General features: G+C 33.6%; 1 long non-coding RNA gene across 2 annotated transcripts; it reads left to right on the forward strand.

Moving 5' to 3' along the window:
* Positions 1-540: 540 nt before the first annotated feature.
* Positions 541-15,339, forward strand: LOC141577424 (uncharacterized). 2 transcript variants are annotated; one of them, XR_012506288.1, is made up of 6 exons: positions 541-632; positions 2,592-2,723; positions 4,096-4,203; positions 6,074-6,188; positions 6,576-6,638; positions 8,863-15,339. It is a non-coding gene; the product is annotated as an uncharacterized LOC141577424 (long non-coding RNA). The 2 variants fall into 2 exon arrangements; XR_012506289.1 differs by lacking the exon at positions 6,576-6,638.
* The last annotated feature ends 1,324 nt before the right edge of the window (positions 15,340-16,663 follow it).

Genomic DNA, 16,663 nt, shown 5'->3' on the forward strand with positions numbered 1-16,663 from the left:
TTCAGGTGTACAGCGAAGTTACACAGTTATATACATATACATATACATATACATATACATATACATATACATATACATATACATATACATATACAGTTTTTAGATTCTTTTCCATTATAGGTTATTATAAGATACTGAATATAATTCCCTGTGCTATACAGTAGGTCCTTGTTGTTTATCTGTTTCATATATAATAGTGTATATCTGTTAGTCCTGAACTCCTAACATCACTCTTCCCTTCCCCCTTTCCCCTTGGGTAACCATAGTTTCTTTTCTATGTCGTGAATGTATTTCTGGTTTGTAAATAAGTTCATTTGTATCATTTTTTTGTTTGTTTACATTCCACATATAAGTGATATAATTTGATATTTGCCTTTCTCTGTCTGACATACTTCACTGAATATGATAATCTGTAGGGTCCACCCTATTTTTAATTCTCCAGGAATGATGCCTTCAATTTGAAATCTGTTATATCTTGTTTATAATTAGAAAATAAAGTTAGAATTAAATACAGGTTTGAAGTCCATTTGGAGGTATTAAAATACTCTCTTATTTATTTTGCAGGCAATTATACTCTCAGAGTTGACTGTACACCCCTTCTTTTCCAGTTGGTATATAAACTGACAAAAGAGGTATGTAAGTAGATCTGTCATAATGTTTTTTGATGAGTGGATAAATCAATAACTTTTGTTTTCTAAATTACTAATATTTAAACTGGTGACAGACATAGCTGATTTGTATAAATAACAAATCAGAATGAGCTTTAATACACTACTTATGTGACATAACTTTGAGAACAGTAGTGCTAGTCTCTGTTCTAATAATAGTTCCTAATAGTTGTATACATTTGTTAAAATGTGCAGGGTCTATTGTTTCATGGGGCAGAGTCTCTTTGATATAACAGAAAGAATACTGAGCTGGGATGGGGAAGCCTTGGCTGTGAAGATTGCCTTGGCTATTCATTCATTCATTCATTCATTCAGCAAGTATTTATTGTGTGGTTACTATGTATCAGGTCCTATGAAATGAATTCTAGCAGCTACAGTGATAGAAGCACAAGGTTTCTGAATCCAAATACTTTATAATCTAGAGAGGCCACAGACCTGTAAATGAGGACTCATACTTCACTTGAATATTGGATACTATATACAGTGGAGGACAGTTGTGGAGGAGAGAAGTTAAAACCCTGGGGTAGCTGGTGAGGTTGGAAAGCACTAGAAGGTGTTCACAGAAGGATTAGTGGTTAGGCTGTAAAATGGAAGGATGTGAAAGTGGGGAGAAGGTTTCTCCTCAGAGGACACAGGACCTAATAAAGACATGGATGTGTGAAAGAACATTTCCCGACCTCTGGGTAATGCAATATAACCTAAATGTAAGGTGTTGGTGAAAAAGCTGGCAAGAAATGGGGCCTGACACATAGGCCTAAGTGTTCATAAATCTGGTGATGGAGAAATTAAAGAATCTTTAACAAGGTTGTATATTATCATTTTTATTCATTAGAAAAATTACTCTGTATCAGTGCATTGAATAGGTTAAGCTGTAGTAAGTCTAAAAGCAAAATGGAAACAATTCCACATAATTATTTAGCGCACAGGAATTTATAAATACTAGTTATTGATGTAAAAAGTACTCTGAAAATGCTAATGCACTCTGAATCTCTAAAAATTATGTGATCTACTCATTGAGTATATGTGTGCTTCATTTAAATAACCCCCCATTATAGAATTTAACTGTAAAAATATTTCTTTCAAGTAGGTATCACTTAGATGACAGTGGGAAGTAGATGTCACATCTCTGTGGTCCTGTTTCCCAATCGCCCTTCATCTTGCCCTGTCCTTTTCACTGTTAGTGTCTTTAACATCTCATCCTCCCAAGTGAGCATCCTCCCATGCCCATCACAACTCCCACCATACTGGGAAGCTTAGGTCCTTGATCCTTTTATTGAAATGTCCCATAAAAACATCTTATCTAAAAGCATGCTGTAAAGACAGCCCTTGTTGGGGAATCCTTCTCAGGAGATACATTTACACTCTGTCCTACAGAGGAGGCTCCTGCCTTTATAGGAGGGGTAGTAAGAATTTTAGGGCCAAGAAGGAGAAGCTTAGGTCTATCCCCTTTGTACATTTATTTAATAAGTATTAAATGTGTAAATGGTTACCATAGTGACAGGATAACTCAAACATAGATTCTGCTATTAGTGTGTTACCTGTGTAGCCAGGAGAGACTATGATCAGGAATTTTCAAATCCAAGATAGAGATTAAAATCACCAAAGTGAATACAGATAAAAGTGTGGGAAGCAAAAAATAAATATCTTAGTTTATTATTTTACATGTTGGAATTAAACAGCCTGCTTAATGGGAAATTGCAAGTTTTTTTCCCATTTTAAAGCCTCTTTTATGTTAATTTGAATTTAATTTTCATGCCACTTTATATACAATATATTTGTCTTTCAGAGTTTTTGTTTTAGGTAGATTTTTAACAGTTTAACTGGGAAATTAAAATGTATCTTTAGAAGTTACATTATCAGGATGAACTAATTAATTGTCCAGAAGAGAAGAGTGAGATTTTATAATCTTGTTTGATTTGTTAGTGGAAGAATCAGACATCATTCATCTGGAGAAATGCTATTGGTTGCTGAGGGCTCAATCCTGAACTGGATGACTTGATTTAGAGACATTTGGCCCATTGGCTTCACCACCAATTTGTCCATCTCTGAGTGAAGGTGGGAATCCTATTTTCTACAAATGTTCTTTGCTAAACACGTGAGCCTTGTTCCACCTATGGAGCCTTGTGTAAGTTTGTTTACCTTTCTGCACCTGAATATTCTCATATATAAAATTGATTTGACCAAGAAAATCATTATGAAACTGTGCTCCAGTGCGGTGCCTCAGCATCTGGTGCAAGGTCAGGGTGGTGGACACTGAATAGGCAAAGCTCTAGCTTCCACACATGACCCCACCTCTTCCTCAGCTGAGTAATGTCTATTGTATTTCTTTTATATAGAAGAAGGTTCCACTGCTGTATCCTTCCCCCACCCTTAAAAAATTAAGAAACCACTGGACTAGACCATCTCTAAGGTCCCCACTTAGCTCTAAACTTTTCACTACTATATATATATATATATATATATATATATATATATATATATAATTAAATGAGGTTTACAAGGAGTAGTTGTGGGTGATAATCACAAAAACTGTATTTGAAATCTGAAAGCTTGGGTTCTGCTTCTGATTCAGACCTTTTTAAAAAAATTTCTTACTTTTAGCAAGTCATTTAACTACTTCTTAGCTTCAATTTTCTGCTCTTTGAGGGCACAGAATTAGATTCTTGAAATAGTCTGTATTCTTCAGGTTTCTAGTGTGTTTTAGAAATATTTGTTAGGGGAGCTAGAACAGACAGGGCTTCCACTTCAGCAGTGCAGTTATGTTTTTACCTTTTTAGAATTAGAGATTGAGAAATCATTTCATTTGAAAACAAAATGATTCCACTTATTTTTTATGAAAAGTTTAAAATCCACAGGATTAGATTATAAATTGCCCTTTATTTCTGAAATTTAATATATTTATGTATACAGATTAAGTGGTACAATGAAGACTGCAGTACAGAATTTCTTTCTCTTATAATATAGTGTGTTAGTTTTCTTTGCTTCATGAAGGAGCTGTATGAAGCTTGTTAATAACAACACAGTATATTTTTGATAGAGTTCAACTTTTCTTCTTCTTTTTTCCTTTTTCTTCTTAGTCTTTCCAAATTAGGATAATTGTGGTCTCTGACTTTTTTCCAGTTACATTTTTAAAATATACTTTTATTTTTTACATTCTACAATCACTTTAGACTTTTGGAATTAATATAAGATAGAGACAGGTAGGCAGACAAAACCAAACACTAAATGATAGTATTTTCTTCTAGGAAGTTAAATTTTGGTTATAATTATGCCAGGGGGGAAAAAAAAAACTTCCTAAGACAGTGGAAACTACTGATAACTTTTAAAAACTAAGTCAGTTTATGCGAGTCATGCCTCCTTTCATAAGCATGTCATTATTAACAGGAAGTTTGTTGGCTGTGATTTATTCTGTGTTCCTATTTTACAGGTTTATTTAACGCTTTTGGTGAAAATCATGACAGCCACATAGATTTTAAGGAGATATCCTGTGGGTTATCAGCTTGTTGCAGAGGACCTCTGGCTGAAAGACAGAAATGTAAGTGTGTTAAACATCACAAAATTTGGAAGCTATACAGAGAAAAAAATTAGCATCCATTCATGTAAAAAATCATCTGATTAAAGCTTGAATTTTCATCCCTTTGGCAAATAGCAATCTCTTGCTGAGGTTTTACTGAGGTCAGTGTAAAGGTTCAATCATCTGTTCTTTTTTACTGTGGAGTAATTTAAGATCTTTTTTATTAATAATGGTTGATTTTCCAGATGAATATACAATTCATGATAAATGAACTACATCATTCATGATGTGTTTGAGAATGTTAAGCATATAGAAAATATTTTCTGGTAGTCTATATAGAAAATTTGTCTTGCTTAACTTGAATTCCAACTTATTTTCTAGCACTGTGTATATTGATATTTTATTAGCAAAATTAAATTTATGATAAAACAATTTTATTAAATACTAAATTTATCTTTTAAACCTAGCTAAAATATTATAGCATAATTTATAAGCATATTACATTAATAAATCTTAAATATATTTGGTTAGGAAAATGCAGCAGTTTACATTTAATTGGAACCTAATTCTTATATATTCACTAGGGTCATTATCTCTGCATCTTTGTAAAATACAGCTTCACAAATACTGCATATTTTGGGTATGATACTTAATAGTTCAATATTCTTTAGTAATGTTGTACTGTGATGCACTCAGTTAATTTAATAGCATAATTGTTACACGGGTGTGTGAAGTAGATAATTATTTAATCTTAAAACTTTAGATTTCTTTTATCTTCCCTGATAGTATACCATTACTCTAACCTGGCTTTGTGATAGATTATTTGTTCACATTAAAGTTCTGGTATTAAAGAGGCTGAAGTCTTTTTTTCTCAATTGAGGTTAATTATTGTCTTAAATTTTTTTTAATTTATTTTTTGCCAGTGGACTAGTGGAAGTTAACCAACTAGACTAACTAGCAATTTTTCTGATATTGATGTTAATTAGCAAAGTGCTGATATTTCGGATTTTTAGCTTGTTGTATATAAACTTCATTGAAGATTTGAAATTGTTCTTAGGCAAAAATATTGGGTGCACATTAATTACATTGGAGCGGCAAAATCTTTATACAGTCATCTCTCATTATCTGCTGAGGATTGGTTCTGTGACCCCCTCAGATACCAAATCCATGGATGCTTAAGTCCTTATGTAAAATGGCATAGTATTTGCATATAACCTATGAACATCATCCTGTATACTTTCAATCATCTCTAGGTTACTTGTAATACCTAATACAATGTAATTATTTGTAAATACAATGTAAATGATATGTAAATAGTTGTCAGTGCATAGCAAATTCAAGTTTTGCTTTTGAGAACTTTCTGGGAAAGTTATATATATATATTTTATATATATATATATATATATATATTTGATCTATTGTTTATACCTGTGAATGCAGAACCAATGGATACAGGGGGCTTACTGTACCAGCTTTTTGTTGATTCTTAATGTAGATGGAATATTTTCAGCATTGTAAGAATCAACTCTGAAGTGATCAGTTTTAAATATTAGAAATTAATTTAAAAGCTTGAATTACCTTCTCAAAATCTGTGAGATATTGTATAGTAACTTGGCCCTTTTTCAGTTTGCAAGAAATTTAACTTTAGATTTAGGTGAAGGATAGAGTTCTCTAAGCTGGCTAGTGATATAAGGAGAGAGACTTGTGAAGTGTACAGGAATTCCTACAAGTTCAAAAGACTTTAAGGACACAGTGTCCTCCAAATAAGAACTTAATCCAGAATGTAGTTGTTTGAGGAACAAAGTAATTTTACTAGGGCAGCTTGTAATAAAATGTATTATACTTCAGAATATGAAAGTAATTTCCCTCCATAAGAGTTTCTTTTGTTTAGTTTGCTTCAAGGTATTTGATGTTGACGGTGACGGAGTTCTTTCTAGGGTTGAACTGAGAGACACGTGGTTGCACATTTAGAGGTCTGGAAGGACAACTGCACCGATGATATCCTGGTAAAGTCTGATTGCATACATCTTCTTGCATGTAAACTTCCAACAGGAACATAGAGTGAAGAATTTTTTAAAAGAGGGTGAGATAAAGATTTCTTACTACTTCTAGGTTCTATATTACGCTACTCAAAATATTCATAGACAAAGATGCAAAATTGGGAAGAGAATTTGCCTTAGAAAATTTAATAAACTGAATGTATTATGTAAAAAACAATGAAACCACTGGAAAATTGTCATAAATTTTTAAGGTAAACAAGCAATCTATTTCTGTAATTAAAAAAAAAAAAAAAAGAAAAACCTTGACCGAAAATACTTTATACTTCAGCTACTGGCTAATAAAAATGATACCTTCTCCTTCCTAACTACTGATTTGGGTTTCTGGTTTTAAAGGAATTACACGTGGATGTATCCAACATTGTAGAAGACACATAGAATGCGCATGATACCACAAAGGTGAGTCTAGCAGAGACTAATTTATTCTTTTCTAAAAATACATTATATTCTGAATTGCTATACATACCTTACGTATACATACTTGAATCTCTTCTACATCATGCCTGCTAAATGCTTATTTGGACCTGTCGTTACAATACCTCCAAGTTGTCCCTAAAGAAAGCCCATTCCACCTTTAAACAACTCCATTAAGTGTTATTTACATAAAAACATTATATTTTATAAGCTAGGCATTTTATAAAAATTAAGTAGAGACAGCCCTTGCCATCTGTAGTTTATAATCTTTACTTCTCCCATTTTAATACATTATGGTAAGACAAAACTTATATTGAGCAAAAGAAGCCACAGAATAAAAGAACACATTGTACAATTCAATTTATATGAAGTTCTAGAACAGAGACAGAACTAATGTTAATAAGTGTTAAAATAGTGATTTTGGAGATGGGTGATTTAACTGGGAAGGACCATAGGATATCTGGGATGATGGAAATTATTTTTTATCTCAATCTGGGTGGTGTATATTGTTTAAAAAAATTTTTTTTTCAATAATATTGGTGAGGGTCTGTCCTGAGTTCTTTAATAGCAGCCAGAATAATTGTATAATAGCAGAAACGAGCATGTACTTTACAAAGAATAAAGCCTTGAATTTTTTTAGTTTCACAACATTTATTAAAGATATTATAATAGGTTTGCCTTAATGTCTATGTATCCCTGTGAAACTGAAGATAATCCATATATGTGAGACACATATGAGTTAATTTGACCCTTTGTATTCAAATGTTGACATGTACCAAGTAGCAGATGGTAGGATGTAGACCATAGTGGTCTTATACAGGCTTAGAAAAATAAGTAACATTTTTTTTAATCACAAATCCAGAAGAAATCATCATAGTCTTATTAACTGACACTCAATAGAAATAAATAATAGAAATGAATTTTTCAGGGCTTGATCTTTGTTTGGCAATTCAGATAACCATCTTCATTTACTTTTCTGCCCAAAACTAAGGTAGCCATTTCTATTTGGTATATATGAAAACAGAAACATAGGAAAGTTTCTTTTAGGAAATACCTTATGTAGAGATACAATTTCCATCGCCTTTTTTCTGGGTGTTTGATAAGTATGGAGGTTATCATTGCTGTCTATTTTTGTGTAAGACCGAGTTTCTTCTTATGACTGTACTTTTGAACATTAAAAAAAAAGATCATTTAGCTGCTCCATCTCCGTGTAACCATAATAATGAAATGGTAAAAATTTAGAATAGAATTTGGACCTTTCAACCAAACATATTACCCATATTCACTGGTGACTAGACTGTGACAATATTACCCATTATTTTGTACCATTACATTGGTATTAATATACTTTAATGGAAGTTGCATCATGAAAGCCAATAAGTACCATCACAGTGCTTTAAAATCTTTTCTTATAATAAATGGTATTATATATTGAATGAATACATGAATATCATTAATAATAAATAATATTAAGTATCATTAAATAATAAATCATTAAATAATAAAAATATAACTAAGTAATAAAAGCTAAGAACATTATTATTCATCTAGGATTGTTAAGGTGATTGTTCAAAACATGAAGTAAGAGGCATTTGGTTATATTTTTGCCTCCCAAGAAATAGTCTACTGTATATAAATGTAATTTTTGGTACACTTTGACACCAAAAAAAAAAAATACTGCTTTACTCAACTTGTGAAAGTAATGTTAAATTTTATTTTGAGGAAATGTTAATATAGATACTCATTTATTATATATATTTAGTTCTTTTAAATCTCTTAAGAAGTGTAATAATGCCAGATGTTTTAAAGAAGATCTTAGAAAATTGTTAGGGTCAAAGGGCATAATCCAGAGAGTTTGGAAAAATGCTTTCAAAGTTAGTAAATAATCCTTTTTCTCTACCCAGAACCTTTTGTGGGTTCTGTTAGTAAACTTCACCTTGAACCAGAAGATACTGTGAGTTATTTCCCAGGTCTTACTGGAGGAAGATTTTTGGTGATAAATTGCCCACGTTATGACTCACTACTTCAGAGTTTGGTTACTTTTGAACTTATTTTTGCTGGCCTACTTTTAGATGAACACATAGCATCTACATTAAATCATTAGTTTTCTTTTAGGCAAATGACCATTGCAAGTTTAATAAAACATTTTATTCAAATAATATAAGAAAATGAAGATTTAAGATGTTCTTAAATATTGTTTCTCTTTCAGAATGGCCATCTTAACTCTAGAAGAATATCAGATCTGGAGTGTGAAAAATGTTCTTGACAATGAGTTTTTGAATCTACTTTTCCAGGTATGTTTAAGGTAAATGACAGAGACCGAGGGCAGTGGTACCAGTAGTTCTACATCTTTTCCATTATGTAGTAGTTAGACAACTAGACTACAAACCATATATTGTCAAAAGAACTGCATTAACCTGTACACCACCTGCAGATGGTAAGTTAGAGCGTGAGTGCTTCTCAGAGTCACAATGTGCATGATAGGAAAGTAGAGTATAGCTGATAATGTTTATCTTAATAACTCATGATAGAGCAGATTATAAACACATAGAAAAGAATTTAAAATGTAAAAGCCATTATAATTTGCTATTTTTCTTTACTTTTTTTTTTTTTTAAGACCCTTCCTAACAAGTAACGCAGTGTGGACAGAGACATAGATCATAAGTTGGCAGCTGTAAATTTTCCACAAAGTATACAATCTTTCCAGTTAGGAGGTTATTTTAGATGCAAAGCTGTTTCTTAATTTTCTTTTTTTCTTTCTTTCTTTCTTTTTTTTCTTTTTTTTAATTTAATTCTTTAGAAGGCCCAAAAAAGATTGAAGGAGAAAGGAGGAAAGAAAAGCTGTCAGGGGTGAACATGAAATCATAAAACTTGCCAGATTTTAACTATTTTCCCAGTTAAAGTAGTTCTCTTTGCTCCAATTTAAAGAAACAACTTATAGTTTCCCATTTTTCATAGTTCTTCATAAATATATGTTGATTTAATAGTATTTTACAGGGTGTGAGTAGGGACAGACTGGAAGTTCAAGATTTGTAAATACTGACAGTATATATAGAATAGATAAACAAGTTTATACTGTATAGCACAGGGAAATATATTCAAGATTTTGTAGTAGCTCATGGTGAAAAAATATGAAAACAAATATACGTGTATTCATAAAGGACTGAAAAATTGTGCTGTACACAGGAAATTGACACAACATTGTAAACGGACTATAACTCAGTAAAAAAATAAAAATAAAGATAAAACTGTTAGAACACTATAAAAAAAGTAGTATTTTAGATTTTTCTTATTTTATTCTCCTTTTCTTATAAAAGCACCCCTATGAAGATCAATAAGACTTGATATCTTTATATCTATCATGATCCTCCATTGTAAATACAGAGTAACCTGCCTGTGACACAGCTATGTTAGAATAAATGAAAATTGAACTCTTCCTGACAGCTAATAACTAATGTATATTTAAAGCATATGAAATCTGATAAGCCTATGATACCCATTTAAATCAGTCAGTTGCTCTACTGTCAGTTATCAGCCAGGATCTAAGTTGATGTCTTTATAAAACATAAATACATATAAAAATAATATAAACCTACTGTAAACAGAAATGACTTGCTTAGTAATATGAAAATGGTGCAGCTATTTTAATCTCATTTAAAATGATGTCCTCAATTACTTTAAGTTATCATTAATTATATAAACATTTTGACCACATAAGTTTGTGTCTGAGTCATCTTGCGGCTCTTACATAGCAAAGCATTTTGAACTTTTATATTGCCTTTCCTATTTTCTCATGCTTATCAGGGACTTGCATAGGCACTATTTTTTCTATGACTCTATAAACAGATGTATGCCTGAGATTTTCTTTTGTGTCTCAGTGTCTCTAGCATTATATTACTGACAGATTTTTTTGTTGGTTATCAATCTAATTTTTTTCTTGGTATATATAGTCCTTTCAAATATATATATATATGTAGTCAGTTTACACTGTTGTGTCAATTTCTGGTGTACAGCACAATGCTTCACTCATACATGAACATACATATATTCATTTTCATACTCTTTTTCACCATAAGTTACTACAAAACAGTATTGGATATAGTTCCCTGTGCTATACAGTATGAACTTGTTTATAAATTGGGAGTTTGATTTGCAGGTACTAAATATTAACATTACATTTTATGATGCTCACTTTATCCCATATTCATTCATGCTTTTAAAACTTTATGTTCACTTAATATATAAGTAAGCAGACTTACTCTAAATTGTTTTATTTTGTCTGTTTCTAAAATAGAATTAGCTAGTAAATTCAGTGATAAAAGCTTGAATTATACTTTTATTTTATTTGCCAAGATTCCACTCCTGGCTGACCATTTTGGGTATTTAAGTATAAAGTAAGTAAATGTCAGTAGAATTAGAAAACCATTCCTGTGGTAATATTATTTTCAGTCCTTTCAAATAAACTCAGTGCCCAATATTTTGCAGAGGAAGCATTCTAAACATGATCAGGGTCTTCTATCTTGTACGTTAGTCAGAAAGCGTCAAATGTTAAACAGTTTGATAAACAGAATAGTGCACCACACTGACCCCTACCTATATCCATGCTCTAATCCTGAAATCTGTGAATATGTTATTTTACATGGCAAAGGGGATTTTGCAGATGTATCAGGTTAAGGACTCTGAGACAGGGAGATTAGCCTGGATTATCTACATGGGCCTAGTCTAACAACAGGAGTCCTTAAAAATTGAAAATCTTTCCCAGCTGTGGTCAGAAAGATATGACTTTGGAAGAGGGATTAGAAAGCTGTAAAGCTGTTAGCTTTGAAGATAGAGGAAGGGCCATGGGTAAAGAAGTGTGGGTGAACTCTAGAAGCTGAAAAAGACAAGGAAATACATTCTTCCTTTGACCTACAGAAGGGCATAGTGCTGCTGACATCTTGATTTTTAGCCAAGTGATACCTGTTCCTGACGACCTACAGAACCATAAAACAATAAGTTTGTGTTGCTTTAAGCTGCAAAATTTGTGATAATTTGTTACAGCAGTGATAAAAATAAGTATAGGGGAGATAATCCAAATTTATGGATTGGAGGGCTCAACATTTTAAAGATGTCAGTTACCCTTCAACTGATTCAAAGATTTATATGTGCACATCAAAATCCCCAAAAGTTAATTGTTGTTACTGTTTTTTTGTAGAACTTGACAAGCTGATTATAAATACATAGAGAAGCGTGAAGGGCCAATAGCCAAGATGATATTAAAGAACAATGTTAAAGGACATATTATAAAACAATATTAAGTCTATGTGATAACTACCTAAAATTAGACATATAGACCAATGGAACAGTATTGAATTAAACCCTGTACCATACATGAACAGTAATTTTAGATAGATTATAAATCTAATAAATTTGAAACATAAAGCAAAGCATCTGGGGGGGGTAAAGCTCAGGTGGAATGTGTGCTTAGCATGCATAAGGTCTTGGGTTCAACTCCCAGTACCTCCATTAAAATAAATAACCTAATCCCCCACCAAAATAAAGCATCTAGAAAATAGTGTAGGAGATATTTTAATGACTTTGAAGTGGCAAAGAGTTCTTAAACAGGACACAGCACTAAACATAAAAGAAGAGTTTTAAGTTGGACTTCAGTAAAATTAAGAATTATTTTTATCAAGAGATACCATTAAGAAAGTGAAAAGCTAAGCCACACGGTGGGAAAATATATTTGCTATACCTATATCCAACAAAAGACTTGTATCTAGGGCATATAAAGAACAAGAACCAGTGGAGAAAAAGGCAGAACCTTAATATTAAAATGTGCAAAAAAATTGAACAGGTGCTTCTCACACACAAAAACAATCCACATAAGCTATGAAAAGGGGCTGACCTCTTTAGTAATAATGGAAATACGTACTAAACCCACACTTGGAACACCATTAGACATCCACTAGAATAGTTAGTTGTTAAGTGATACGAAGCATTGGTGAGGGCAACAAGCAATGGGGACTCTTACACATGGCCAGTGGGAATATAAATTCTTACAAATACTTTGGAAATAGGCTTTTTGAATGAAAGTTATATATGTATATGTGTGTGTGTATATGTGTACACACACACACACACACACCATATTACCAAGGGTAACCCATGTGTGTACCCTTCAGAAACTTCTACTTCTGAGCACCAAAGGACATCCAGAAAATTCTCATAATCACTATTTGTTATACCCCCAAATAGAAAATGACCCAAACACTTTTCAACAATACATGACCATAAGTGGTGGCACATGCATACAAGTTGTATACTTTAAAGCAATAAAAATAAATATACTAGTTTACAGAAAACACTAGTGGATGAATCTTACATAATTTTGAGTGGAAAGTATGGGACCAAAAATTTCAAAAGCAAAAAAGCCAATCCATGGTGGCTGAATTTAGGATGGTGAGTCCATCAAAGGGGTGCCGTAGTATCTGGGAAGAAACCCAAAGTGGAACAGCAATGTTCTGTTTCTTGACTGGATGAAGGTTACATAGATGTGTTTACTTTGTGAAAAATCACTGAGCTGCATACTTAAGATGTGTTCACATTTAAGCATGTATATTATATTTGCATTTTTTAAAAAAATGTTTGCTTGCAAAAAAAGATATCCAAAGCCTAAGTATTTATTAGTAGGAGGATGGATAAAACAAATGATAGTATATTCAAATAATGGAATACTATTCAGCAATAAAAAAGAATCAACTACTGATACAAGGATGAACCTCAAAAGCCTAATTTATACATCTCATTGTCAGGTAAATTTTAACTCAGAAGGTAAACAAAACTGTAAACAGGCATGTGCCCTGGGGGGAGGGGTGCTTTAGCCTTTGTCTCCTCAGACCTGTGCCATTACTGGCACATCCCGCAAGAAGAGAGGCAGGGCTCAGCCACAGCTACCATCTCCTCCTGTGCATAGTGCCCGGGCGGGGGCGGGGCTGAGGCCTGAATCTGCACGTGGGGGCTCCACAACCTCCTAGGCAGGACTGAGACTTGTTTATAGCCTGAGGCAGGGAGGATCTTTCTACCCTGACACCTCAGAGAACTTGTGCTGCCAAGAGAAACAAGGAGCTCAGATTTGGCACAGAGCGTAGGCGGGGCTGTTCCGCGGTCTTCCCAAGCCCACCTACAGACCGCCTACCCGAGGCAGAGCAGGCAGCTGCACAGAGCAGCGGAGTGACCAGCACCAGGAGAGGGCACAGCACCTGACCACGGTGCTGGGATGGGGTGTGATCTGCCCACCTGCCTCCCCCTGAGGACAGCATCTGACTGTGGCATCAGGAGGGGGAGTGACCTGCCTGCCCACTGGGTAAGAGCTCAGCTCCTGACCTAGTGTTAGGAGGGGACACAATCTGCTAGCCAACAGCCACTGAGAGCAGCACAGATGAGGGCGCCAACAGAAGGCCTGTGAAAGAGCAAGCTGAGTTCACGAAGCAGGGCGAAGACACAAAGACCTCTCGATCAAATCATTAAGGGCACACCATCTCCAGGTTAAGTAGGTAACTGATACTCCTTAAGCCACGGTGCCAGAGAGATATGAGCAATGTGAAGAAGCAGAGAAACCACTCCCAATTAAAAGATCAAGAGAAATCCCCTGAAAGCATGATCAAGGAAATAGACATTGATGGCCTACTAGATCAAGATTTCAAGAAAAGAGTGATCAAAGTACTGAAGGAACTAAAAGAAATAGGGTTTAGGGATATAAAATATGTCAAAAATGAAATAGAAACTATAGAGAAGAACCAAGCAGAATTAGTAAACTCATTGTCTGAGATGAGAGCTGACCTAAAGGCTGTGCAAAGCAGACTAGAAAATACAGAAGAACAAATATGTGATCTAGAAGACAGGACAACAGGAAGCACCCAATCAGAACAGCTGAGAGAAAAACAAATAAAAAACAATGAAAACAATATATGGGACCTATGGGGTAATATAAAGTGTGCCAATCTATGCGTAATAGGAGTTCCAGAAGGGGAAAAAGAACAAAGGGGATTGAAAAGGTATGGGAAGGACTCATGACTGAAAACTTCCCAAACCTAAAGAAGGAATCATATCCAAGCACAGGAGGCTCAGAGGGTCCCAAACAGGAAGAACCCAAACAGACCCACACCAAGGCACATCCTAATCAAGATAGCCAGAGTCAAGGATAAAGAAATGATCCTAAAAGGAAGCAAGAGAAAAACAGAGTGAGTTACAAGAGAACCCCCATAAGGTTTTCAGCTGATTTCTCTACACTGTTTACAACAGCTAAGACATGGAAACAGCCTAAAATGTCCATCAACAGATGACTGGATAAAGATGTGGGATATTTATATGATGGGATACTATTCAGCCACAAAAACTGACAACATAACGCCATTTGCAGAGACATGGATGCTCCTGGAGAATGTTATTCTAGGTGGAGCAGAACAGAAAGAGAAAGAGGAATACCATATGAGATCACTCATGTGTGGAATCTTAAATATATGCAAGATCTTGTGGTAACTCACAGCAAAAAAAAAAAGTGACAATGAATATATGTACGTTCATGTATAACTGAAAAATTGTGCTCTACACTGGAATTTGTCATAACATTGTAAAATGACTATTACTCAATAAAAAATGTTTAAAAATAAGTAAAATAAAATATAACCTTTAAAATACTGTATAATGAGAGGTGTGATGTTCTAGTATCTGTTCTAAGAAGTACGTTAGACACACATAAGAATAGCCAATGGTCAGAAAGATCACATGTTATCAGCTACCACCCCATGCAAATTAATGGCATTTAGTAGATATTCATATATGTGTGTACATATATAAAATGTGTATTAGTATATATGTAAATCAAATAAAATAATTATATTATAATCTAATGTAAAATCATATCATCAAGCACACTGTGCTGACATAAGTGTCTTGGTGTAAACAGATTACAATTTTTCATTGAGTTGTCATAATGGGATAATATTGTGAACCAAGTGGAAATTGTAAAAAAATGTTATCCAAAAAAAAAAAAAAAAAATCCTGACTACATGAAAAGATGCACAGTTACTATAAGGGCTCTCCCCTTATTTACTATCAGTGTCAGAAAGTCTCTTGGAATAAGTTAGCAGAATTAAAAACTCTAAAAAGACACAAGAATGCACTCTCTGTTAAAGAAACCAAAAGAAAAAACAAATGAATGGACAATTAAGATCCTACAGATAAAAATACCAATTTTTATGGGAAATAGCCTTAATATAAGAAATAAGGAGATTATATTCTAATTTCACTTTTTGAATAAAGATATACAAAATTTAGCTGAATACTTTCGTATTTTGCACTTATGAAGAAAAAATGTATTTGCAATGAAAAAGCAGCCATTATCCTGCCTTTTGAGTATTCTAAAGTTTTAGGTTTGAATATATTTCATCTTAAATGGTCTTAAGCACTATGCACTGGTTGGTGTTTTAAAAATACCAGTGTGTGTGGAACTTCTAAAAGTGATTCAAAAAAATTTATATTTTTGTAATAATTTAGTAATGGCCCGGATATTATTTTTAACAAGACTACTCACCATGGAATGCTGCAAGATTTTTTCAATGAGTTTATATTCACACATGTTGAAGATTGTCACTATATTATGAGAAAATGTCAACCATGGCAGTATTTTGACTTGAAAACGAGATAAGATGAGAAGCATATTTTAAGTATAAAATAAATGATTGCATGCCTTTAAAGACAAGAAAGTAAAAGCATGATAAACTCTGACTTTGACACACTTAAAATATAAAAATTAACATAATGTGATTTTACACACTTCTCTTTAACTCTTTCAGTACTTTCTCAGCCCCTTTCCCATTACACATGCATCCCCGCTCCTGACCCGCGCGGTGTACACACCTCCAATCACACGGGGGAAGGGGGACCCGGGCGGTGAGGACCAGGGGCGCGGACACTCACACCCGCATCCCGGCTCCTGACCCTTAGTGTACACACCTCCGATCACATGG

Source organism: Camelus bactrianus, chromosome 4 (assembly GCF_048773025.1).
Source record: "Camelus bactrianus isolate YW-2024 breed Bactrian camel chromosome 4, ASM4877302v1, whole genome shotgun sequence".
NCBI classification, from domain to species: domain Eukaryota; kingdom Metazoa; phylum Chordata; class Mammalia; order Artiodactyla; family Camelidae; genus Camelus; species Camelus bactrianus.